This window comes from Carettochelys insculpta, chromosome 10, assembly GCF_033958435.1.
Source record: "Carettochelys insculpta isolate YL-2023 chromosome 10, ASM3395843v1, whole genome shotgun sequence".
NCBI classification, from domain to species: Eukaryota; Metazoa; Chordata; order Testudines; family Carettochelyidae; genus Carettochelys; species Carettochelys insculpta.
The window spans coordinates 25,053,102-25,080,120 of record NC_134146.1 but is presented as its reverse complement, the minus strand read 5'-3'; the positions used below and the strand labels follow the sequence as shown (position 1 = coordinate 25,080,120).

Sequence of the window (27,019 nt, the reverse complement as noted above, 5' to 3'; positions counted from 1 at the left end):
TGAGATTTGAGCTAGTAAAAAAATCCAAACCTTTGCAATATTTTTGTACACTATTAGAATGAAGTTTATGAGTTGTTGAATGCATGTAGCATTTTGTATGAGTTAACAAACAGCATTTGAACCCACAAAATTCTTAAACTAAATGTATTTTAATTTCCAATTTGAAAAGTAAAGCTTTGTCAACACTGGCAAGTTTTTTGGAGGAAAAGTGCCTTTGGTGACAAAACTGCATGGCCGTGTCTACACTAGCCAAAAACTTCGAAATGGCCATGCAAATGGCCATTTCGAAGTTTATTAATGAAGCGCTGAAATACATATTCAGCGCCTCATTAGCATGCGGGCGGCCGTGGCACTTCGAAATTGATGCAGCTCGCCGCCGCGCAGCTCGTCCCAGTGGGCCTCCTTTTTGAAAGGACTCCAGCTACTTCGAAGTCCCCTTATTCCTATCTGCTCATGGGAATAAGGGGACTTCGAAGTAGCCGGGGTCCTTTCGAAAAGGAGCCCCGTTGGGATGAGCTGCGCGGCGGCGAGCTACATCAATTTCAAAGTGCTGCGGCTGTTTGCATGCTAATGAGGAGCTAAATATGTATTTCAGCGCTTCATTAGTAAACTTCGAAATGGCCATTTTGAAATTTGGGGCTAGTGTAGACATAGCCCATGAGAGTGAAAATGGCCATTTTCATTCACAAAAGCTTTCAGCTTCACAAGGCATTTTTGCTTTCCCCTTCCCTTTGCTTTCAACAAATGTTCAGTAGCGACACTCTGAGATATTACGTTACTGTTTCTGGCCTCCAGGAAATGGCCCATAATTCCCAGTCAGCGCTGTGGTCAGCAGTTTGAACTCCACTGCCATGCAGCCAGGTGCCCAGGTACCTGTGGGCTAGGTCAGCTTGCAGTGGCTGGCCATCACACCAAATGCTCCCCTGCTTGAACTGCCACGGAGGGGCATTTTTCGATCCTTGTGTGAAAAGAAGTATGAGCAGGTCTCAGTGCAGTGAGGAATAAAGATTAAATAACTCAGACAAGCCTATCTTAAGGCCTATGAAATGGACCAACACTCTAGTACTTCATGGAAGACTTGCCATTTCTATAAAGAGCTGGACACTATCCTTTGTGTGTGACTCCATCACCACCACCAAGAGCCCCAGGCACACTTCAGAGCAAGTGGAGGCAGTGCACAAAGGACCTAACTTGGGGCTAAAATAGTGGATGAAAAGGTTGAGATAGACAAGGAACAGGGGCTCCCTTTGGGGTCACCAAGTGTGTCTGGAAGCCAGGAACAGTTCTCCACTGCTGATGGACCAGAAAGCAGGGGATGAGATGCAGGGTAGGTGTTTGTGGATTATGGAGGGCAGGGCTGAGGTCATAGAAAAATGGGAGGCTGGCCGTGTTTTTGTCAGCTTGATGTTGCCCTGCCTCGCTAATTGATATAGCTAAGCAGTGTATTGATGCTTGCTTTGTTCTCAATAGAATCCTGCAGAGGGAGCGGCTATCCGAACTTTTCCTGATTTACTTGTTAATTTTCTGCTGCAGGGTCCTTGACATTGCAGACTTGTTCCCTCCCACACTGCAGGACACAATCCAGTACAAGTCAGCAATCACTTGGGCAGGAGCCAAAGTGGAACACAGGTGGGTTGCATATGGAGCAGAGCAAAAGCCACAAGCAGGAGAAGTTGTGCCCTGGTTTTCTTGCTTACCCTGAACAGGAGATGTCTGCCAAGAAGATACTTACCTGTGCAGAAGTATGACATTATTAGAGCTGTGTTCCTGCAATGGACTTTTTCTAGCCCCTGCTGGAATTTCTTTTGTCTGTATGCACAAGCACCAGCCTTCCCACCCTCTAACTCGCCATAACTATGGTGCTTACCAAAGTGTATTCCTTGCAAGGGATAGCACCAAAAGTGAGTGGGAATGTTGCAAACCTGGTTTGTAAGTGAAATATTACAATGTAGGACTTGGTATTAACAGATTCCTTTCTGTGCATTATGCTGAACACCTGATACCTTGATAGCCCTGCCACAGAGTGCATCAGAGACGGTGTAATGAATATGGAAGCAGCGTAAAAGAAACAAGTTGGATATGGTTTGTGGGTGTTAAATCAATTGGTGGGTGAATGGGGATATTAGGAACAATGCTTGGAAAGAGAGCTTCAGAACCACAAGGATAACCAGACCTTCACCAGGCAAGCCACAGAACATGTGACCAAGGTGATTGTGGAAAAGACAAAGGTCCTCAAGTGTTTAGTCAAACAACAGAGTGAGCCAACATGGGTCCCCTCCTCCCCGCAGCAAATTCAAAATTCTGTGACCCCTGCATCCCGTGTCCTCAGATTCCTTTTCATGCTCTGAGTCCTCATTTTCCCCTGTGTTAAACTTCCTTTCCCCATTTTGATTAACATACTTAGACTTATGCACATTTGTGAGGTACCTCTTTGCCAGTACCTCCCTTACCAGCTGTCAGGCTGCTTTATTGTATTTTGTTGCACTGTTTTCTGATGAATAAAGTACAGTACAATGCTTTCATTTATAGTTCAATAATCTCACAGACCAATCACTGCAATCCAAGGTGCAGACTTTAAACGCATGTTCCTGGTTATGTGCTACATTTGGTGTGAGGGGTTGCAGCCTGAGAGGTTCACGTCAGTCCTCTTCATTTTCTAAGTGCATCCTCAAAGCCTTTTTGAAGCTAACAGCAGCCCTTTGAGCTCCTCTGGTTACTCTGGCTGCTCAAACTCTGCAGCCAAGCACTGTGCCTCAGTGCTCCATCCCTGAGCAAATAATTTAACCTTAGATTCACACAAATTATGTGAAGTGCAATGTACAGTGATAACCACAGGAATATAGTCCTCAGTGAAGTTGAGCCTGCCATAGACACATCATCATCTCGCCTTTAATCTCCCAAAGGTTCCTTCAATCACCACGTGGCATGTAGATAGCTTGTAAAAATGCTATTTACTGATGTCCAAGAGTCCCCAGCAGTTTCATAAGCCAGGGTTGTAAAAAGTACACAGGGTCTCCCAGGATCAGTCCCTCTCCCATTGGAATCTTGTGGTTTGGAAAGGCAGTCCATGCCTGCAGCTTTGGCTACAGCCCAGTGTTCCTGAAGATTTGGGTGTCATATACTTTTCCAGACGATCCCGTGTTGATGTCTGTGAAATGCCCATGGTGATCCACAAGTGCCTGCAGCACCATTGAGAAGTACCCCTTTCCTGTTGATGTGCTCACTGGCAAGGTGGACTGGTGCAAAAATGGAAATATACTTGCCATCTATTGCCTCCCTCCCAAACTGGGAAATCCTGTGTCTGCAAAGCCAGCCACTATGTCATTCACATTTTCCAGTCATAGTCATCTGTTGCAGAATGTGATTTATTGCCCTGCACACTTGCAGCAGCACAGCTCCAATGGTTGATTCTCCTCTCCAAACGGATTTACAACTGACCACTGGCAATTGGAAGTTACCAGCTTCCACAGAGCAATTGCAAAACACTTCTCGACTGAGAGGGCAGATCTCAGTCTGGGGTCCTTGCATCCTAAAGTTTTGTAGCCACTGATCTTCATCCTACCCCCCACATGCTGATGCAATCCCAACAATCAGTTCTGTTTTCCCAAGTCCAAAAGTGACTGACTACCCTGTACACCTGCTCTTTGACTGCCAAAAGCAATGACAGGTTGTAACTGTCCAGGCTCCTTTGAGTTGTCTTCTGTCAGTAATTCCAAGATGATTTGCCATGAATTATATCACAGTCCCAATATGCCCCAGGCTATGCTGTGCCAGCCCACAATGGATTGTGTCACCAGACACTGTGGGATACATTTCTCTGGTGCATTGCTCCACTGTCAAAGGGAGACATGCCCACATGAACGTGATTAGTCTACAGGGGTGGCAAGTGTGAACATGCACCAGTGACTCTGACATTGTCAATTTCTGCATGGCGATGTTAGTTTCCTCAACAAAACTTGTTGGGGTAGCTAGACCCCAAATGAACCTAAATGTACGCCTCTGTTGCACGCTAAAAGTCATGGATTTACCAGAGTTACTGGTTTCATGGCTAATTACAACAATTTGCACATCTTGCTGCCCTCATCCATTGTACTACAACTGAAGAGGTGTTAAGTGCATGAACCCCTTATCCTTAACAGTCCATCCAACATTGTGTGTACCTTGGGCATTCTGGTTACTTCCCCAGACTGGAAGAACCTCCTCGAAGCTTAAAAGTTGTTCCTTCCACCAGGGAAACTTGCCTCTCTAATTCAAAGCTCTCATTTGTTGATATAGTTGCATGTTATTAATGTAGTCATTCAAGGTGAAATTTTCAAATGACCCCTAATTTTGTGTGCGTGTGTGTGCGCGCACGCATACACACACACTATTGCCTGTACAGGTACATGTGCAAGTATTAGTAAAATTAATTCATGGAGTCTCCTGCTTATTAATTCAGTGGAAGACTGAAATTTTGCTGCTAGTTGCACCCGTGTAAAGTAGGAATAATTCCACTGAAGTCTGTGTATGTATGCCTGATTTATCCCTGGGAAAGTGAGAGTAGAATTTGGACTGGATGAGCTTAATTTGGGGTATTTCACTATTTATTGTGAGGCGATGTGAAAATTAGTGAGTGCACCCTGGTGCACAGCTCTGGCAAGGGCTGGCTGAACTGCAACAAAGCCAGCAGGGAGCTATTGAAAGAACAGGGGGAGACCTAGCTTCCAATAGGACAGTACTTGTAAGAAAGTTTAAGTAACTTTTATCCCTCTTTGTGAGGTTCAGTAGGCACATTCTGTTTAAGGCATCAACTAATTTTAAGACACTGCTCCAATGGAAGCACAAGAACACAAGGGCTATGTCTACACTAGAGGGTTTTGTCAGCACAACTGGCATTTTTGCTGACAAAACCCAGGGAATGTCCAGATTCCCGAGGCTTTCTGTCTATAGTAAATCCACAGAATGCAGTACTTTTGTCAACAGTCTTATCGCACTCCCCACGAGGCATAACACCTGTTGACAGAGATCTGTGGACAGAAGCCTGGTCTGGATGTTCCAGGGGGCCCTCTGTCAACAGACAGGGTTTCCAGGATGCCAGGCAGCCCTGTCTGCTGTGCTTCCAGTTGGCCATTCAGCCAATAGAGTGGCCGGGCAGTCTGGCTGCTCTCTATTGACAGAGTGGCTCATGCTTGCAATCCGCTTGGCAATTTGGCTGCGATCTGTTGACAGAAGTTTTATCCAAAGATATCTCCTGAAAACATCTGTCGACAAATCACCCTAATCTAGACATAGCCAAAGAGTGCAGAAAACTATGACCACTGTGCCGCCCTGGAAAACAATGTAGTGCACGTTTCCACTAGTCTATGTCAACTCTGCTTCGGATGGGAGAGGGGCCAACAAGACCCCCATCCCATCCTCACTGTCCCTGATGTGTTTGGAGTGTGCAAGGACTTCAGTAGTACTCAGTCCTTTCATAAAGGTGCTAAAGGAAGAAGGTTCCTTGCATGCTATCTTCTAGTCTCCTATATCCCCAGGCGGGTAGAGAACAATGAAGACCTGTCTGCATAGCTTAAAAGTTAATGAAAAGCCTCCCTTGTGCTTTGTGCCTCATATAAATCCTTGTAAATAAAGGGAAAGAATGATAGAATAGTAAATGTCCTGACTGTATGTTTTTTTGCATAGTTAGGACGTAGTTTGTAAAGTTTAGTGGTGTAACTCTGTTTGCCTTGGCTCCATTAAGGTACCTATTCTGTATCTTTGTGAATTTGAGTGATACTTTTTTCCTTTTCATCGTAAACTTTTTCCCTCTCCTTTCTGAAATGTGTAGCTTAGAAACTAGATCCTTTTAATGAAGCTTTTGAGTCTCACAAAATATGATTAATCTGATTAGTGGTGCAGACTCTTTTTATGCTTACATTAACTAACACAAAGAGCCCCCCTACAGGTTAAAGTTTAAATGTGGATTACTAGATAAAGCTAGTTCTGACGAGGTTTCTATGGTGCAAGGAAAAATTGAATTTGCCTTTCACCTCATTTCAGCCTTTGTCATCCTGGATTTTGCCCTTCTCCCTCATTCACAGCAAGGATATTAATTTTGCAGTAAAATCTTTAAGCAATTATGCAGATAGCTTGGAAAAAAGCAACACAGAAACACAATAAGAAAAGCTTAACTGAAAAATGGACCCCAGATATTCATTAAAACCAGATGGCAACATTGCTAGCAGCATAACTTTGAATGTTTCAACTGAATCTGTATTACTCTGTTATAACATGAAGACAGAAAAGAAACCACTGTCATGCAACAGTATGCAGTACTTGTACTCCATATTTACAAAATAGTGAAGTATAGTAACTAGTCTATGAATGCTCCTTTTGATAAATAGCTAAGAAAGGCTATCCTTCTACACACAAACGCATCCATCTTTAGATAGCATTCCTCTGTGGGAGGCTTGCCTTCAATTTAACAGATAATGAACTTCTTCAGATGAATCATGAAATTGATAGTGAAACGAAGTTTAGTATTTTGTAAGGATGCATATAACCATACAAAGATATTTATAGCAGCAAGAGGTGGTTAATTAAAATAGACTGATTTTTTTAAAGAAATCTCACCAATCTAGTAACTTTTTATTCTTAATTACTTTATTTTGAAGATTTTTTGTTGTTTTTTAATAAGGATATATCAAATTGGAGGGAATTAGCACCTGTGATTGCAGCTAATGAAAAGTATGTTTTAATTCAGGGGCTTTGCTGTAACTTTTCGTTTCTAAACAATGTAGGTGGAAAGATTTTTAGCATGCTTTGGGTTCTTGTATAGAAAAACTACCACAGAGAACACAATGGCCATTATGGACTAACGTCGCCCCTCAATGCACACACATAATTCCCATTATTGCTAATGGGAGTTGCATGTGCCTGCACTGAAGGAAGACCAGTCCCCTATATATGTGTTATACATGCCAAAACATCTGGCAGAGAAAGAGCTGCCATGACAAAGTAGTTCTTACAAATAACCCCAGAAATCTATTATTTATTTATTATCCATTTGTGTAGCATTCTAAATTTACATAGCACTTTATGGAACAGAGCTAAGATACATTTCCTGTTGAAAAGAACTTGAAATCTACTGAAGACAAACACATGAAATATGAAGCATATGACAACTCTCTAGAGTAGGGGGAATCTGAGCATAAGTTAGGATGAGGGTTGTATGGTGGGGGGGTGGAAGTGGTTTTCCTTACATACAGGCTTTACAGTTTGGGTCAGTGGCTCTCAGCACTCTCTTTCTACAAATTGCTTGGAATGCCTGGTTCTGAGTATTACTAAGCATGAGAAGTCAGGAGTGATTTCCTGAAGCCATAGGACTGACAGAGAAGAAAGATGATAGAGGAGCTGCTCCAGGTGTAGGATGCAGTGTAAGCACAGTACAAGGTGTTTAGCTTGGAATGAAGGACAGGGTTGAAGGAGTAAGGTGAAAGAATTGGGAAGGTCCTAAGGAGTACATGGAGGAAATAAAAGCAGTGGGGTACTAAAGTAAGGAGAAGGATTATATAGGTTCTAGAGCACATGTTTTCAAACTGTGGTCCAGGGACCACCAGTGATCTGCAAACTCCATTAAAGTGGGCTGTGGATAGTTCCCTCTAAGGTGCACCCCTGGGGGAGGGTGACACATAAGAGAATGAAGAGCTAATTGGTGGCTTGCAGGTGTAGCTCCACTAATTAGGTGGCTGGGCCCTAGACCTTCACATATAAGGTGAGATGGTGGCCTTGGAAGACAGAGTACAGATGTTATGTGTTGTGCTCACCCTGCACATCTCATTGAGCTGCCAATCACAATCTGGCCAGGAGTAAAAACCTTAGGTTATGCCCCTAAAAACTGAGCTGCCAATAACAATCTGGCCAAGAGTAGGAACCTTGGGTTATGCCCTGAAAAACCTGCTTCTTTGCTTGAAATAGAATGCTTGCTAATGAGTGCCAGAAAAAAAAGCTATTCTCCCTGCGCAAAAATGAAAGTGTAAAGGAGATGAGCCATAAAATATTTCAGTCAAATAAAAATATGTTTAAATTAAAACAATTCCAATTGAAGCCAAGAGAATCTCCATAGCAAATTTAAGTGTGAATTCATCTTGTAAGCATGAAAAACACTATTGCTTTCATTATTAGTAAACTAAGACTTATCCAGTGATTCTGAAGCATCCCAAAACATTCTAGAAACATAATTTGCTGATACGCAATATGTAGGGAGGGAACATTTCACCCACCACTGAGATGCAAGTGACATCCAGGAGAAATAAGAGGGACAGTAAACATTGTTTCCACTGGTATTCAATCAACTGGTACTCTCAAATAACTGGCACTGACAGCAGGCACTGTTCCAGTGATGACATTTCTTCTTCCAGATGGCTGTGTTGCTTGCAGGTGGCAAAGGGATCCCTTTCCACTCTGAGCAAGAGGGTGGCAGGACAGGTGGCTGGAGCACAGGGAGCCAGCTCCCTCCCCACCTGCCACATCTGTGAGGCATCACAGGCCAAGGCCTGAGCTTCTGTGAGCTGCTGAACCCCTGCAAGAGGGTGACAGGATGGGTGGCCGGAGCATGGGGAGCCAGTGCCTGCACCTGCATGTCAGCATGAGCCAGGGCTTGAGCTGCTGATTCCTGGCAGGGAGTTCAGAGTGGGCTGCGTGGGAAGAGGCAGCACTCCTGGGACCAGGCTGCGGAGGGCTTCAGGAAGGGGAGTGCTGCTGTGGTGCATCCCCACTGTGGGAGAACTGGTGGCAAGCGATCCCTCTCTATTCTCCATATATTTTCATATGGTCCTGGTCCTGGGGCTGCCAGATATGAGAGTTTTGTTGCTTGTTGCATCTCTGTGTGAATTGAAATGGTTATTTAAACATCATTTAAAAACAAACTTGGCTAATAATTGAAATGGAAACATTCACTAAAATTTATAATGGCCCAGTCTAAAGTTATATTAACACCTATGAGGCCAACTTATCCCTAGCGTTGCAATCCTGACCTTATGGAGTTAAGTAGCAAAAGTTGCACAGATGTCTATGCACCCAGGATTTCACTCTAGGTATTTATGTGCTGTCCTGTGACTAAAGTAGGCTGAAACAGGAGAGGGAGCTCTTACTGCACCAGCTAAGAAGGATGGAGAACTGCTGTGAAGAGCTGCTCCCTTCCTTTTTTAGCAGAGGTTGGGGAACAACGCTGCCCACCTGACCCTGCCGTTGTATTGACCCTTCTTGATGCTGCTCCTCACCTTCCTCAAGTGCTTGCTCCTGACTAGGACCGGGTGAATATGGGTGAGTAACTATGTTTTTAATTGTAATTGGAGTTAATGAAATGTCATGAACCTAGAAGAGTTTTATGACATTACAAACATTTGAAATGCAGTTTCGTTTTTATTTGGCTGCTGTGAAGGCTGCAAAAATGCTGTGACAAATGTTTGTATTGCTCTTGTGACTTTCGAGTTGTATATGGTCTCCTATAATTCATTCCGATGCTATGATTGGTTGAAACTACCCCAGGTGATTGGGGGGAGGGGCTAGCATGTGAAAGCCATTTAGATTCATTTCCTTAGATAGAGCAGCTACAATCTCTGTGGTACAATTGAACCAGTTAGAAGGTAACTGATGGCAATAGCAACTGCAAGCCTGCTACACTGTGGGGTAGAAAAGAGGTAATGTGGCTGAGGGTAAAAGTGGGTGAATGGAGTACTCTTATTTCACCTTCCTCATAACATAAACACAAGGAAACATCCTGTGAAATTAAAAGGTAAATTAATTTAAAACTGATAAAAGGAAATACTCTAATCCCTTACACAAATAACTTCCTGAATTTGTGGCTATATTATTAAGGCCAAGACCACAGTAGGATTAAAAACCAGAATGATGCATATACTGAAATGACACTTGGAACTTTGAGAGGTCACTACCAGCTTCCTATATCATGTATAGATTCACTGCATTAATTTACGCACCTAAATAAGTTACCTGGTTTTCAGAGTTATGGGTCATATAAGCTGTGTCTATACGTGCACGCTACTTCGAAGTAGTGGCACTAACTTCGAAATAGCGCCCGTCGCGGCTACACGTGTCGGGCGCTATTTCGAAGTTAACTTTGACGTTAGGCGGCGAGACGTCGAAGTCGCTAACCTCATGAGGGGATCGGAATAGCACCCTACTTCGACGTTCAACGTCGAAGTAGGGACCGTGTAGACAATCCGCATCCCGCAACGTCGAAATTGTGGGGTCCTCCATGGCAGCCATCAGCTGGGGGGTTGAGAGACGCTGTCTCTCCAGCCCGTGCGGGGCTCTATGGTCACCGTGTGCAGCAGCCCTTAGCCCAGGGCTTCTGGCTGCTGCTGCTGCAGCGGGGGATTCATGCTGCATGCACAGGGTCTGCAACTCGTTGTCGGCTCTGTGGATCTTGTGCTGTTTAGTGCAAGTGTGTCTGGGAGGGGCCCTTTAAGGGAGCGGCTGGCTGTTGAGTCCGCCCTGTGACCCTGTCTGCAGCTGTGCCTGGCACCCTTATTTCGATGTGTGCTACTGTGGCATGTAGACGTTCCCTCGCTGCGCCTATTTCGATGTGGTGCTGCGCAACGTCGATGTTGAACATCAACGTTGCCAGCCTTGGAGGACGTGTAGACGTTATTCATCGAAATAGCCTATTTCGATGTCGCCACATCGAAATAGGCTACTTCGATGTAGGCGTCACGTGTAGACGTAGCCATAGAGACACCTTTGAAAACCAAGTCACTTATTTATGTACCTGAGTAGCTGTAGGTGCTTTAAGTCAAGCAGCCAGGCTTGAATATTTTGGCCCAGCTGAATTGTCTAGTAGGAAAATTAAAACCCTTCTTTCTACATATCTGTACTAGCCAATGTCAGAGACAAGATGTCAGACTAGACAGGATCAAGGTGGAATGCCAATAATGTCCTAGTGACTGTTCATACCCAGAGGAAGATACGATCACAGGCTAAAAGACTTAAGTCTGTCAACAGTGGTCCACACTAAGGGATTAGGGAGATAAATGGCAGCTTCTGTCGACCTAATTAAGGAAGTGTCTCTACTAAAATTTTGCTCCCACTGTTAAAACTGCCAAGATATGCCAACTTAATTATTCAATCTCAACAAGCAGCATAGAGTCACAGTTCATTTGCTTGGTTGATAAAGTGTTAGCGTAGACACTGTGTTGCTTATGTCACCTTATGGATAACCAGGGAGGAAGGGCCTGGAAGGCAAAGGTAAGAAATTTGAATATGATATGGGGAGCCAGAGGAGGGACTAGTTGTGGGGAGAGGCAGGGTTGATACAGCAAGAGCTAGCAACTCAAGAGACCTAAAAATAATGTTGCCCCTTTTTGACCCAAACAGCTAGTTAGTGTGGGGTGCTGAGGATGTTGCAATAGGGAACAGAAATTAATGACTGAGTTTGGTGTTTTCTTTGCTACAATTGTGTGTATTTAGAGAGAGTGTAAAAAAAACCCCACATCTCCAAACACAGGAGGAAACAAAAACCAAGAGAGAGCTTTTTTTTCCTGACAGCTCCGCCACATTCAAACTTCCTCTAGGCTTCTCCAGGATAACTGCTTGGCTTTCTTTACAGCTTTGAATTGCTCTCCTTCTGTCTGGTTCAACCATCCCACACCCCACGTGCATACAACCTCTCTATCTACCTGCATGCTGATAGGTTCAGGAAGTAAGGTGTGTGGGAGTGCTGTAGCACCCTCCTCCCCCAGATCTTGTGTCCCATTCTGGGGCTCCCACTGTTAGCCCACACCCATAGGGTCCTGACTGCCAGCTCCAGGGGGGTCTCAGACAGCTGGCTCCACTGCCTCGAGGGGCCCCAGCCACCAGTCCTGCAGGCTCCACTGCGTCTTGTGGTCCTATCTGCCAGACCCAGGGCTCCACTGCATGGCCCAGGACTCTGGCCACTGGCTTTGCAGTGACCCCAGCCTGGGTCTGTGAGAGGCACAGATGGAGGAAGGTGGGGAACACAGCTCAGCACCCCTCCAATAATTGCTCCGGTGCCACAGCCCCCACTTGTGTGTTAGATTCACAACTGCATTTGTCTTAGGAGGGGGACTCATGATTTACTTATCCTGACAGCTATGTCAACTGAAGAATGCATTCATACCCAGTCTCAGAGGTTTATGACCTATAGAATCACCTCTCAGCATAGCGATAACAATGGAAAATTAGAAGTATTACTATTAAATAATAGAAATACTTTCAGCTTACTGATAACAATGCAAACTTAGAAGCATTACCGTTAAATAATAGAAATACTTTCAGCATACTGATAACAATGCAAAATTAGAAGAATTACTGTTAAATAATAGAAATATTTGATCTACTAGTATTTCAGTGATAGAGGTTTAGACCTGGGATTGGGGGGTCCTTCGTGGTAATGAAGTGTAAGCAGGAGACAAAAAAGGGCAGTTCCTGCCCCAGACAGCTCACAATCTGACACAAAGTGATGCATTTCATAATCTCTCTCTCACTGTTCATATTTTTGTAAGAATGAATAAAAACTGGTTCAAGAAAAAACAAGAAAGTAGCTAGGAACCTTGCCTTCTCCAGCGTGGACGTGAGATGTACATTAAACCCATGTCAGTCATATACAATATTTGAATGAGAAAATTCAGAAGGAAGTTTTTAAAGTTCTCTTCTGAAAGACTGAGTTAATTTGTAGTGAATGAAAGTGAACAATGGCCTAAGTGGTGCCCTCTACTTCGCAGTGCGGAGAGAGGGAGGAACAAGGGGGCAGCAGAGAGGACTCAAAATCAGTAGAAGAGCTGCGAGTGGGGAGGAACTGGAAAGGAGGACTGGATTCTGGATGGGCTAATCTCCCTCTCTTTTCCCCAGGTCTGCAAAGGCCCTTCTGTGAAAACGTTGTGCCATCGTGGCTCGGGGCAGGAAGATGTAACAGGGGAGAGAGAACCCACTGAAAAGCACAGGGTAAGAAAAATAAAGAAAACCATTGCTGTGGTCTGATTGTCTCTTGAGGTCTTCGCTTTCAGAGCATTCCTTAGTGACTAATTTTAGGAAAGGTGTTCCAGAAGTTGTGGGCCTTTTACAGGATGGGTGGACAGGAGGGTAAGGTGTGCAGTGTGCAAACAATCAGACCAAATAAACATGATGATCCCTTCTGGTTTTTAAGTCCTATGAGTCTATAAGCTGGCAAAAATGTAAAGCTGAATACCTGTAGGTGCTGATGAGTGGAGCTACTGTCTGGAGAAAATCAACAGGGAAAGATAGTCAGATTCATAGGAAGATGGCTTGCTGTGAATGATCCAAGCTAAGGTAATTGGGGGAAGGTCTGAGTTTTTACTTTGATTTTTGTAGGGTGCATCCTGTGGCTGAATATGGCACAAACCTTGGTATACAGGAAGAATGTGAGGTGTCTGGGGCTGTCAGGGAAATATCTGAGTTCTAGGAGTCAGCAGCTGTTTCAAATCCCAAGGAAGATCTAGCCAGCCCACAGGAAGACCCTGAAGGCAATGCCACCATCTTTGGCTGTGGCAGCAAATGCTCTTTCTTGCTTGGCATGAGGTAGGTCAAGCAACCCTGTGATTGTCCAGGTTGTTCTGGCTATCATACTCTTGTCATCCTGGAGGAGATAAGTTTCAAGATCAACTGCTTTCTTTGTCTAGTTTAACCATTTGGAGTTTGCTTGATTGTTGACATTCTGATGCTAGTGAGCATTTATTGATTGAGGCAGGGTCGACTCAGCATCCAGACTCCATGAAACCTGAAACAGAGACAATCCCCACCCTCTGAGCTGGGGCGTGGAGCTCTCTCAGTGTCCTAACTGGCACAAGGTTCTCTGCTCTGTTCTCACCTCTGACAGTGTATCTCCCAGGATGAGTGTGGTAAATGCTGCAGCTGTGACCAAGGCAGTAGGTGAAGCAATAAGGTCAATGGTGTGTCACTGCTAGAACCTGAGTCCAACTGGCATTAGAATTATGTGGTAGTCTGCATGGCAGGCACGGCTGCCACAGTCATGTAAATGAAGAAGTGAAGTTTTCCATTATAGTACTAGCTCTTAAGAGGCAATCTTGCCACTGAGCTTGTCAGTCAGGCTCTAGATTCTCCAGTGGGTTTTGAGGTCAGGTGACTTAAGAAGTAATGGCCCAACTCCTAGGGATTTTTGGCACAACAGCCATGTTGTATGGTCATCACTGTATGATTATATAGATTTGTTAGTGTGGTATGTGGTCGCTTTGCCTTATGTTATCCAGGCCAAGAAGCAGCAGAAGTTCAAGGTAAGTTAGACTGCGGGCCTATTTCCGGCTCACATCCATGCTTTACCGCTCCCCTCAGAGATACAAACCAAGCCTGCCAAGTTATATGCTGTATCATTTATTCTTCCCTAAAGGAGTCTCAGTTGACAGTTGAAATGAAGGAATGTGGTATATTAGTGTTCTGCCTTAAAAGTCAATCTACAAGTTTAGAAAGTGTAAGAGGTATTCTTTTTAAATAAGTGTGGCCACCTAAGTCCAGAATAGCAAAAGGAAACATTGGAAAACTGGCTTGGCATGCCAGTGATGCTTTTAGAGTTATACCTACAAGAGCTTATGACCAGTGCCCCAGATGTCAATAAATTATTCTTATAACCTTACAGAATACTTAAATGTTAAAGACTGATTTAATATTACTGAAATGGTACCAAAAATGAGTTGCTCTTTAGTCATGGTTTCCTTTTCTGCTTTTTATTATCTATTTTTTTAGTCTATAGATTCTGTATCAACTTCATGCATACTGAAAAATATCCAGAAGAGGAAATTATATGTAGATTCTCGCCCACTTTTGGTCAGTAATGAACTGCACAGAAAACTTGACAAGCTTTTAGTAAAAAGAATATTACAACCTAACAACAATACACTTTTTAAAGATAACTTTCAAATAGACTTAACTAGCTTGTTTACAATCAGTCATAATTATACTTTGTCAAGATAATTAACATTGATGTTACTTGTAATATTTCCAGTTACATTGTATTGCAATAGACATTAGCTTTATATTTGTATCTGCATATAATTACAGTTAAAAAAGTGCAAGGGCCAATTTAATTTTTCCTCTATATCAGAAATAAAACATTAAGCACCTTTGGAAAAGTTTGATAAAACAAAATCTAGTGTCTGCAATTTAACAGCTTTACATCCTTTTTTTTTCTTCTGCACTGTGGATTTTGGTTTGTCCAGGTTTTTCTTTTCATGGTTTTGAAATGTGTTCCCCCATCATGGCTGATGGTTTCTTATTAAATTATTTATTGATGTGGCAGACACATGTTGAATTGGTTCATTAAATTTCACAAGGTGTTGGAATCTAGTTCACTCGACTAAGGGGGAGAAACACTTTAGACACTTGAAGACAAAAAAGTCATGTTTTTGAGCTTTTCTAAAGCATTTAATAAAGCATGAAAAGATATGACATCAATCCCACTAAAACACATGGGAAAATGAATGATGTTACTGTAAATCTTTACATCAATCACACCCAGTATTTTTGAAAACAATATAGTTTTGTTTGCATTTCAGAAGTGACAAACAACTCTTCTGACTGGCTTAACATAGTCCCTTTCCATTAGTCAAGACCAGAAACAAGTCAGAATTAAAACGTGGCCCATGGTTGCTAGGCAGCTGAGTTGTCTTGACATGGTGGTTAGTTTCCTTTTCATCGAATGACAACAGTGAAATGAAAGAAGTTTTGAAAAACTTGATAATGGTTTTCAAAGCAGGAGCATAATTGGTGGTGCTAGCATGTGCAGTGCTGTGTAGAAAAGTTCAGACTGCAGTAAGGGAAGACTCTCACTAAAAATTTAAACTCTTGTACACAAACTTGACCTGGAATCTTCTCCAGGTTTTTCAACAGTTCATTTGTAGAGCACTTCTCTCAGCCCAACGGGTGCTGGGATGAAAGAGTTAAGACAGATGGGTAAAGCCCCAATGGAAGAAAAGAATCAATAGGTATGATTTAATCCATCACTGAAAGGGAGGAATTAAGTAAAATCTTTTAAATGGGAAATGTGTAAAAGATCTTTTGATAGTACTTAGACAATAAAAATATTTTGGTCATATGAGAGCTATAACTTCATTTCATCTGTAAAATGAAATACAGATTCTTTTGGCATATTTTGCCAGAAATTAAGCTGTTTCCTGCTGCTTGGTGTAATGCATTTATGTGTTTTTTTTAAATATATTGTCTAGGCAAAAGACAATTTAACTCAAACAAATTTTCCCTAGCTGGCAAAAAACTAAGGCAGAAGAAGATGATTGCAAGGTAAGCTTTGGCAGCCAGTATTAATGATAGAAATTAATAGGACATTAATTTTAATAAAAAGTTGTTATGCAGTAAAATTTCTGTTAAATTGATAGGAAAGTCAAATTTATGTATAACTGTCCTTATCATTAATATACTTAAAAAAAAACTGAGCAAAATGTACCTATAAAGAAAGAAGGGACCAATTAGGGTTAGATTAACATTCATGGTTATTTACAGTTGTTTTTGTACTTGTTCTTGTGCTCTGACTTCCTAAAATTTCACAACCCAAAGATTTAGAAAAATGGGGTTGTTTAGACGCGAGGTGCAATGAAGTGGCTGCAGCCATTGTGCAGACACCACCTCTCTCATTATATCCTCTCAATCAACACTCGGCACACAGGAAACCGCAATAAAGCCCATCTGCCACGGTTAATCTGCAGGCAAACCCACACCCATGTCTGTGCCCGTTACTCTCCAGCCTTATTATTCTCAGATCCAAAGCTTCATAAGGGATCAGCCAAAGTCCATTAAAGTAAATAATAGCTAGAAATGACAGGCTTAGCGAGGATTGGGAGGAAGTTGAAGACCAATCTGAGCTGTGAGCTCTGATTAATAGAGAAAAGCATTAGGAGAAAAGGGGAGAAAAATGACCTCAGCCTGCTCCAAAGAATTCCTGAACCTTGGTTGTTAGGGCAAGTGCTACCATCTGAGACGTTAGTGATCCTTGAATTTCCTTCACTTTGATGCAGCTCAAATGGGAAAATTTTGAACGTTCAGCAAGGCCCCAGACCTCAGCTGGAAAGCCGTCTGGAGTCAACCCTGTCAATATTCTCTTGTGTAAAAGAAAGCCTTTATTAGCTAGATTGCAACAAAAAAAAACCCACCGAGGCTAGTAAGAAGAGAACGCATGTTATAGTTTGCATTTACATGAATTATTAGATGACATTTAATTGTTTTAAATGTATCCAAGTGCAGTGTGGAAAAGATCTTTTAAATATGACCCCCCAGCAAAGGAATAGACTCCCCCCACATTCTTCTTAATTCAACTTCATTTTAATATAGGTCATTCACTTCATTAACAAATTATAAAATGGACTGCTTGGGAGGATGGGTGGCTAAAGTTGATGGGTTGCAAGGATGTGCTTGTGTAATGTTTACTTCTCCATTATCTCAGTTGCGTGTTGCACATGAACAGACTGTAAAGAAACCAGTGCCACATGAACACTGCAGAAGAATTTTTTCTCTTTCCCCTTTTTGACAGGCTTGTAGTGTTAATTAATTATTTTTAAAACCAAAACTAGGAAAGTTAGAAAACATTAAAAAAATGATTTCCTTTCCCTTACAATATAATATTTGCATGTGACTTTGACCACTATTAGCCATAAGCAGTCTTCTAGAGTCCATATTAACATCCCTTGACATTCCTTTTGGAAAGCCTGCTATGCTGTGTCTATTAGCGCACCTCTCATGTGTACCATGCAAATTCTCGTGAACAAAAACCCTACAAAAAACCCAGTTGCAAATTATTTTCCAACAATATGAGGAAGCAGCTTCTAAGCTAATCAATATCAAACTGCAAGCCAAACAAAACTACTCAGAAACATCTGGTGTAGTTGTACAGGTGTTGGACAATCCCTGATGATTTCTTAAGAATATATTAATGATCTGGATGAGGACTTTCTGTCAAGGAAGCTCGTTCCATGATTCATTCTTCCTAAAAGTTTATATTACAGTATGCAGTTTTCATAAATAAAATGTAGGGAATGGTGGTTAAAATGATGGCTGTGCCAGGATATTGCTGATAACTTGGCTAATGTGCTGCTCGTGTGCATTTGATGCAATTTTCATATTTTAATCTTAAGTAGAACCAGAAATGACAATTATGAAAAGACAAAATAGATACCACCAGCAGCTGTAATTGCTATCTAGGCTGCTCAAGGATGGGCAAAAGACACAGTAAATCAATATTAAGTTCTCCACATATGCAGGTATCACAGCAAGGACATCATATAACATCATTATAAGGAATCCTAATACAATTTGGACAGTTCTTTCAGAGAATACAGGATGAACACAGAATGGGTGAACCTAACAAGTTTTCTGTAGTTTCAGCTGGTATCTTAAGGGGAGAAAAAATTGTCTGACTCTTTAAAAGCACTGTGATCTTTCTATACTTATGAATGTACGTGAAAGGGAAAACAATTTTAATTTTTTTCCTTAACTGAATACATATGTTTGGCTTAACTAAATAGAATTTCTACAGTTTTCTTTTTTTATCTATCTAATGTAATGGAACTACACAAGTCATTAAAGAGTTAAATGATTCTAGCTACTTATAAAACTAAAATACGTCTTATTACTACTGAAACCAACCATTTAGATGGCATGTAATATTTGAAGCCTTTGGGCCTGAGCGTCTTATTAAAGAATTCGTTTCTAAAACGTATACTCCAGCATTTAAAGAAATTGTGCAAGATTTTCAGAAAAGCAAGGGCAAGTAATATTATGATGCAACTTCCATATAGACTTTGTTGTAACTAAAATGGAATGAAATGTGAAATTGCAGACTGCAGGCAAGATCTGAATGGCAGTAAAATTTAAAGCAGGCAAAATTACTGGAATAAGGTAATATGCTAAATATAGACACCTCCCCCCTCCACTTTACCAACTACGGGGAAAAAAAACAAGTAACAACCTGAAGATGTATGCAATATGCATGGAATATGTCTATATAAAGCAAAAGTCCTTTGGCTTTTCTTTATACTGCACTATAGGTTTAAAACTAGTAGTAAAGCGTACAAGAGGAACAGGTCTGATTGGAACTCTAGCCTTTTAAAACATTTTATATGAATGACTACTTACTTCTTCTTTTGAATGGAGAACACAATAGTAACCCAAAGCACCATCTGACATATATGCTTTGTTTTGCTTTGAAATGAAGATTTTCAGACATATAAAATGCAATCTTCCATACTCATCTTCTAAAAATATTAAAGTTGCATTCACATAGCACACATAGTAATGGGAAATGATTTATTTTAATCCATCCTTGTTTCAAATAAATTTTCACTTTACTTTTCCTTTTGTCTTCCAGGATAAGACTGACTAATGCCAATCACATGTACTGTAGCTGTCTCTAAGAAAAGAGACTCCTTTTCCATTTAAGCATGTTCAGAATAAATTTTGATGTTATATAATAAAAAGGGAAGCAATGGAATGTATTAATAATTTTTGCTATTTTGTTTAATAATAATATAAATAATACTATACATTTAAATGATTCTTGGAATTTATTTGTTTACACAAGAATAGAAATAATCTCTAAGTAACATAGTATTAACATCAATCAAGAGAATCCATTGTGAGAATCAAAGTAGCTTCTATTGATAATTTTCAAAAAAAAATCAAACAAACAAACAAAAAACCCCACATTGTGGAATTTAATATATGTTGCTGGGGTATTATACAGTAACTCCAAACTCTTATATTCTTAGTAGTTATAATTTGGATATTTTCTTACTAGTTACACTCTTCAGTGTATCTGTGGGTCACAGATATACCTATATTTTATCTAATGTAGGACCCATACTACTCACTAGAAATACTTATCATTCAGTAAAAATATTGTATATCTTTCCTTAAAAAACTCAATATTGATCTGTGTGCATGAACTTATAGATTTGCTCAACTTCAAAATATATACCAAAGCCACTATTTGTGTTTTTAATCACTTTATATGCAATTCATCAAAACTGACGTTTTTTTAAACATATCAATAAATGATATTTTGCATATGTATGTACATACATTTTACATACGTATGGTGAGTTGTGACTCCTCACACTGTATATATGTTACAAACCCCCTTATGGGGATCACACATATAAATGAGCTCTCTTTTTAATTATGTAGAGTGACAGTCCTGATTTGTTTCAATAGTTTGCAGTGTAGTCTTTGCAATTCTGATAAAAACACAGGTTATACTAAAGCTCTGTTAATCACATTCAGATGAAAAAATCCATAAATTTACTGTCGGAAGGTAACAAATGTGTTTCAAACCAGAAAGCAGTCTCTTCCAGAGTAAAGGTGTAGTTTGACTATGGAAATGTATGTACATTATCCAAAAGCTTGCAACCGCAAAATTTTCTACGCTACTGTGGATATAACTCTGGGAAGATTGGGCCTATTAACTAACTATAATATCTCTCTAGCTTTTATCTTACCTTAAGTTGGTGGGGTTGGGATGTTGAATATGTCACATTAGAAAGCAAATTTTTACTTTGCTTTTTTTGCTAGCCAGAAAAAAAAAGAAACATTATGTCCTTCTTTTTTCTGTGCCCTTTCACCTATTCAGAAAAAAAAAGGAGACAGAGAGGACTGATCCTAAAACTGTTAGAAATTCTGTGTCTATTCTCTTCCCCAAACAGAGAAAATCGGATTAAATATTGGACCCTCTTTTAATATATTAGTATCTGAGCAGAACTTAAAGCCTGCCTGTTAGGCATTCCCTTGAGCCTTTAGGCTCTCCAGGATTACCTGAAAGAGAGCTGGAACTTCATTTCTCCTACAAGCATGCCTATATTTCAGGAAAAATATGACAAAGGTAACAGATAGTCCTTCTATACATCATACACTGAGAGCGGGCAAGTGTCCATTTACCAAAGCTGTCTACAGAAATGAATTTAAAATAACTTATATAGGACGTATGTAGTTGGGTGGAGGAATGAGGTGCTGTTTCTCTCACCGTAGCTTACCACTCTATCGCTCTTTGGATAACAATCACAGGACCCTGATGCTAAGACTAAGTGATATTTTCCCACAAGCGGCTTCTCAGCAGCTTTTGAGGGAAGTTGTGTTGGCAACTCTAGATCTGTCTCTGGCTCTCTTATGTAGTTTTGCTTTTGATGGGCTGCTGAGGCTGTCCTGTGCTGCTAGATGCCATTTTCCTCTGCCAGCTCTTGGACTCTTTGGAGCTTAATATTGTGCTGATCCCTCCTGAAAAGTATAGATGGACTGTTCTAATGGGGGGCAGGAGCGGGGGAGGTCAGTCTTCCTGCATTGCTAGTTCATGTACTTAAGAAAGCTTAATCCATTTTTCAGTTACCTCATTTTGCTTCTTTTCCCCAAGACATTTAATTTTTGCCACAATTAACCATGCATGTGCAATTCAAAGAATTTTGATTCTAATTTGATTATTTTACTATCATTTGTTTTCTGTACTATATTTTCTTTCCATTAACTTACTATATAGTTGTCATTTAACATACTAATATTATTATATGACACTATCATAAAGTGAACATGGTATCTTGTATATTGATATGTAATTAATGAAGTAAGATACACTGGATATTAATTGTGTATTCTTTGCCAACATGCCTGTCAACTAGATCATACCTTTAAGTATAAATTAGATAAGAAATAGCTTATTTGTAAACAGTTCTGCATATCATTTTTCCAGAGTACGATCATGGAAAGGTATTTTGAAATGTACTTTTTTCCACTAGGTATGGATGGCCTCTATAGCCCTCACACAATCTTTCTTTTGCATATAGAATATTTTCTGAGACCAGAGAGAGAAACTTTTCCTTGTAAGTGTAAAAGTGATTTATAGTTAAGACCCTTGGGCTTTTATAAAAATAAATAAATTAGGGCATAATTTATATATATTTTTTTTTCTGTGCTGGTCTCCCTCTTCTGCACAGTTCATTCTCTTTTCATTTAAAAGTGTATTAGAAAAAATGTTTTAAATAGTGATTATATTTCTTTCTGTGGCTATACAACTTTCAGATGATTCATTCTGGAATTTTCATTATAATATGTATGTTGCATACGTGTCAGAGGATCATGATGGAAATGCAGAAGATACTGTCCTTGTGTCATCCATGATAATAGGTCCCTAGGTCATTTGTATGCCAGTCCCTTGTGGAATCCTCCATGAGGTTCCTAGCCTGTCTGATACCGAAAGTGCACAGGAGCACTTGTTAGCTTGTAATTATGAGTTCACTTTCTAACTACCATAGTGCACAGAACAATTTCATTCAAGTTCATTTAACATTAAAAATGTATTGACTAGTGGCTCACAATCTAGCAACTTCTTAAAATGGAGCTAACAAAATCAATGTAAACAATGAACAAAAAGAACACCAAAAACCTGAACAACTTTAAAAAAAAAGAAATTAAGCAATTTAAATGTTCTCCTTGCATCTTCCCTGTGTCATTCTGTCTCTGCCAGGAAATTACTACATTCCAGAGATTCCTATATGAAATGCACACAATCTGAATTCTTATAACTGTTTTATTATTATTTATTATTAGGCTAGCATCAAAGGCCTGTATGGGTTTCTGGCCATCTGGACTGATATGTAATACTTGTATGGGCCTTTGTCAGAAGAGCTGGTTTGACAAGAATCTAGGGGAAGACAAAGATCCTGACTAAAAGACTAGGTGATGTTAACATTCAGACACATTTCCAAGAAGCAAACAAACTCCAGAGTCACCAGTGCGTGACCATTTCAAACATACGCAGCTATATTATCTTATTTATGTTACCCTTCCCATAACCCAGTTTTTGTCAGTTTTCAGTCAGTATATTTAGGGCTTAATCCTGCTAAATCTCACTCTTGTGATTGGTCCTCACTCATCCAGATACTTCTATTAACTCCAATAGAGCTGTTTGTGTGAATAAGGACTGCTCAAGTGATTGATGGTTTACAGGATAAAATATAGAGTGTAAGCTTTTCAGAGAATAGGTCATGTATTTTACTTGTTCAGAAAAGCAGCATGGGCATTTGTGGTGCTGTCAATACAATAATGATAAAAAATTTTTAGCTTTTATTCATACATCAAAGTATACTTAACACATTTAGGTTAATCAAACAATCTAAGAAATCTTTCTGATAACGCAAAATATTTGGCATATTAGTATAGGCAGCTCTTTAGCAAACTGCTGAAAGTAACATTTCTGAATGACTTACAAAATCTGTAATATTTTGTGTAACATCAGGTAGATGAGAGTGGCATATTATATTTCTATTCACATGTCTATTGTCTCTTTCACTTTTCCCATTAAATTGATGAGCTTTAATAGGTGTTTTCCCCTCCCCTATTACTACAGTAACGAAACAGACTGTAAGGCTACGTCTACACTGGCCTCTCCCTTTTGCAAGGGGCATGCAAACGTGGCAGACTGAAAATGCAAGTGAAGTACTAATTTGGATATTCAACACCTCATTTCTATAATGACATCCACTTCTTGTTCCAGAAGTGCTGTTTGCAAAATACAGAACAGCTATGTAGAAGGGGTTCCTTTGAAAGGAAGTTCACTTTCAAAAGCACTCTTCTTCCTGAAAAAAATTAGTAAGAAAGGTGCTTTTGAAAGCAGGGCTTCCTTTTAAAGGAATCTCATCTACATGGCTATTTTGCATTTCAAAAACAGCACTTCTGCAACAGTGAGTGGCTGTTATTATGCAAATGAGGCATCAAATATGCAAATTAGCACTTCATTTTCATATTTGCATGCCCCTTTCAGAAGGGAGGGGCACTGTAGACACAGCCTCAGACTGTAACTAGTGGTACTTTATTGTTATAGGGTAAAGCTTACGTTATACTTCAAAGTCAGAGGAAATTTGTGTTGTTTTTTTTTAAATGGAGCCATATCTATCTCATAGATGTAGAAGGGGTCTTGACAGGTCATGGAGTACAGTCCCCTGCCCTCACAGCAGGACCAAGCACCATCCCTAACAGATTTATTTATTTTTTTAAATCTATGGGAATGGCTTCCTCAAGGATTGTGCTCACAACCATCAGTTTAAAAAGCTAATGCACAAACCACTGAGCCATTCCTCTCGCTTAGCTGTAGCAGGCCCTGTTTGTCTCAGTAGGAGTCACTACTGGGACTGCAAGGTGGAAATCTCAGGCCAGAGGTGTAATTTTTTTTTTTAAAAAAAGATGGTTGTCAGTGTACATTAAATTAACTAGATTCCTATATGGCACTTCTTTCCCTACTCCTACCTTTCCTCTAAAAGAAATATCTCAGATAAAATTAGCTTATGATTGTGTAGAGATATGTGAAAAATAAGTTCACTGAATATAAGATCTGAAGAAAATATGGGCCAGTCCAATCTTGTTAAAATTCTGCTTTCTCATTTGCCCAGGGCATGTAATTCTTGTAATATAAAATATGATTTTTGCTCTGTCACTGAAATGAAGGACAGGCAAGTAGATTTTTGGCCACGTCTGGGAAATTTTCATGACAGCTATGGAAAATTGTTAAACACATGATACCGTATTTATTGACGTAATCTTATTTTCGTTGTTTGACAGTATTTAAGAAATCTTTATTAAAATCAAATATAATTTGCAAGTTTTTAAAAGTTTTTTTTATAATTGTTTGTGATCAGAAATAGTGCTGTGTGTGATGTGCTCTGGATGTTGGGCACTTTTTTTAAAAAAAACGAAAATGTATTAATAGACGTGGAGGCTAGAACGGAGCATTATAATAACTTAATCAAACTTCCTGCATAGTACTGGTCCAAGCAATTTACTGAGTGACTTCTGATCAAATCAATACTTCTGTTTGGGCTTGAGTGTATTTTTTAGAAAACTATCCAGTCCTGATTAAAAGTTGTCAATGATGGAGTGTATACCCTTCCTAAGGCAAGATGTTCCAACAGCACCTTACGCTCGCTGCTAGAAATGTGCCCCTTATTTCTGGTCTTAATTGGTCTAGCTTCAGCTTTCAACCATTTGGATCTTGTTATGCCTTTTGCTCTTAAAGATACATCCATTTATCCATTTGCTCAACTGTTGAGGCTTCCTATTTATACAATAATGGGTTAATCTTCTCTCCAGTGAACTAGATCTTCTGTGGCTAGTGGGTAGTTTTGATGCCCCTGAGTAAGAGTCAGTACTTGGGTGCTTCTGCCCTGATATATGATTTCCACTAAATTTTAGAAAACAACAACTCTACACGATTAGCTCTAAATGTCTTTTCATGAACAAAATGTCTAATACTTTGAATTTTGTTCTTACAGAAGGAAATGCAATCTTATTTTGAACTAGAGCTAGTGAAACTTTTATCAGCACAAAGTAGATGATTGTTCATAATGTTTAATGCCGCTTACAGGAACCCAAGTAGAGGATTTTGTGTTTTCACCATGGGCTCCTCCTTCTCCATGTTTTCCAATAACTTCTATTTCTAGTGTTGTCAGTTTAAATGGTCTGAGCTTTGATGCATGTTTTACTCGAGCTAGGAGTAATGCATATATGAAATATCATATGCATGCAAAAATTCCATATTTGAACAGTTTTAAATCCCAACGTTACACGGGGACCATGTGCACAAAGAAAAATGATGACCCATCGATTTTAGCCATATAATCCTTAAAGTGTCATAGAGGCACATACATCATAGCTAGGATAAACCTCTATAGTCTTCTTACTTTTTTTAAAGCAAATTTATACTGCATGTGATGGTTTAAGGAAAAAATGCAGTTATAATGTGTTTTACACAATAAATGTATCAGTAATCCATTCTGTGTGCAACTTTAAGATAAAAGCTTGTAATCATTTGACTACATGGTTTTCCAAGATATTTAAAAATAAAAAATTGCACATAGAGAAACTGGCCAGTAGAGGCCTCTCTAGATTTGCCTTATGATGAAGAACTCTTAGAATGTGCCTCAAATCAGAGGCAGTTAGCAAAACTACTTGAAAAGATTCTGTTGCGCAGGAGGGGAAAAAGATCATTCTTTAATGCCCTTTTAAGTTGCAAGATGTTGATTAATGTTGCCCTTTACATTAATGATGTTTCAAGTAAAAGAAAACAAATTTAAAATGGATAAATTCCATTGAGGATGCATTAATTAAACAGCGACTTTACCATATGCTGTGGCTGGAGTGCTTGCTGGCCTTTCTGTTGTTACCTGTGTAAAATCCATCCCATCCTCTACATGAATGCCCAAGCTGAATAGCCATTTGAATGAAGGCTTTAGTTGGATTCGCCATACAAGGGGTACTGTGTCACTGTGTTTTCTTTCTTGGAGTCACTAAGTGATTTCTATATCTGTTGTCATGGTGATATAGCAAAGCAGGGGAAAATGGGGGCAACTTCAGGCTTTCTCTACACCCTCTGCACTAAGAACTAAGATGTTGTTAGCAGGCCTATAAAACATTGGGCTTTCTCTGGGCCTTCTTTTTGTTCTCTGATTGTCAATAAAACTCATTTTAAGGGTAACAAGGACATCTAAATGTCATCTGTCACAGTGTTAGAGAGATTAAGTTTGTTTAGGAACTTGTGCTGGACAAAAGGCCACTATTTGTTCGGCAGATACAAAGAGTGTTGGCTATCAGTGCTCTTGATTTAGAAGGAGGCCCCTAGAACATCTAGGAAAGATCAGCTCAGTTGCAGGTGATAGAAAGAGGTCTCTTGACATGACAGCATTTAAAACAACACCAAAATAAATATGGTTTGATACTAAAAGCTATTTTATTGGGAGGGTTTTCCATCCCTTTTGTAGATGACACATTACTAAAATAGCCTCCCAGACCTGAGATAAGAAAACAGCCATTGACAGCCATCCGGCCTGTTTAAAAACATGACACACACACCTGATAGTCCTTGAATGAATGATAAAAGAAGAAGGAAAGAGGGTTTTCTTTTTTTCCAGGGAAAATCCAACAATAATAGGTGCTGCATTAACTCAGTATTTATTCAATAATGAGGCTAAATGGAAAGTACAGATTAATGAAGACATTGGTGTTATTAAAA

General features: G+C 40.0%; 1 long non-coding RNA gene across 1 annotated transcript; it reads left to right on the top strand.

Annotated features, from left to right (window-relative positions):
- The first annotated feature begins 1,590 nt into the window (after nucleotides 1–1,590).
- Nucleotides 1,591–13,458, top strand: LOC142018627 (uncharacterized). Its single transcript, XR_012646874.1, has 4 exons — nucleotides 1,591–1,629; nucleotides 9,169–9,282; nucleotides 12,850–12,942; nucleotides 13,330–13,458. It is a non-coding gene; the product is annotated as an uncharacterized LOC142018627 (long non-coding RNA).
- The last annotated feature ends 13,561 nt before the right edge of the window (nucleotides 13,459–27,019 follow it).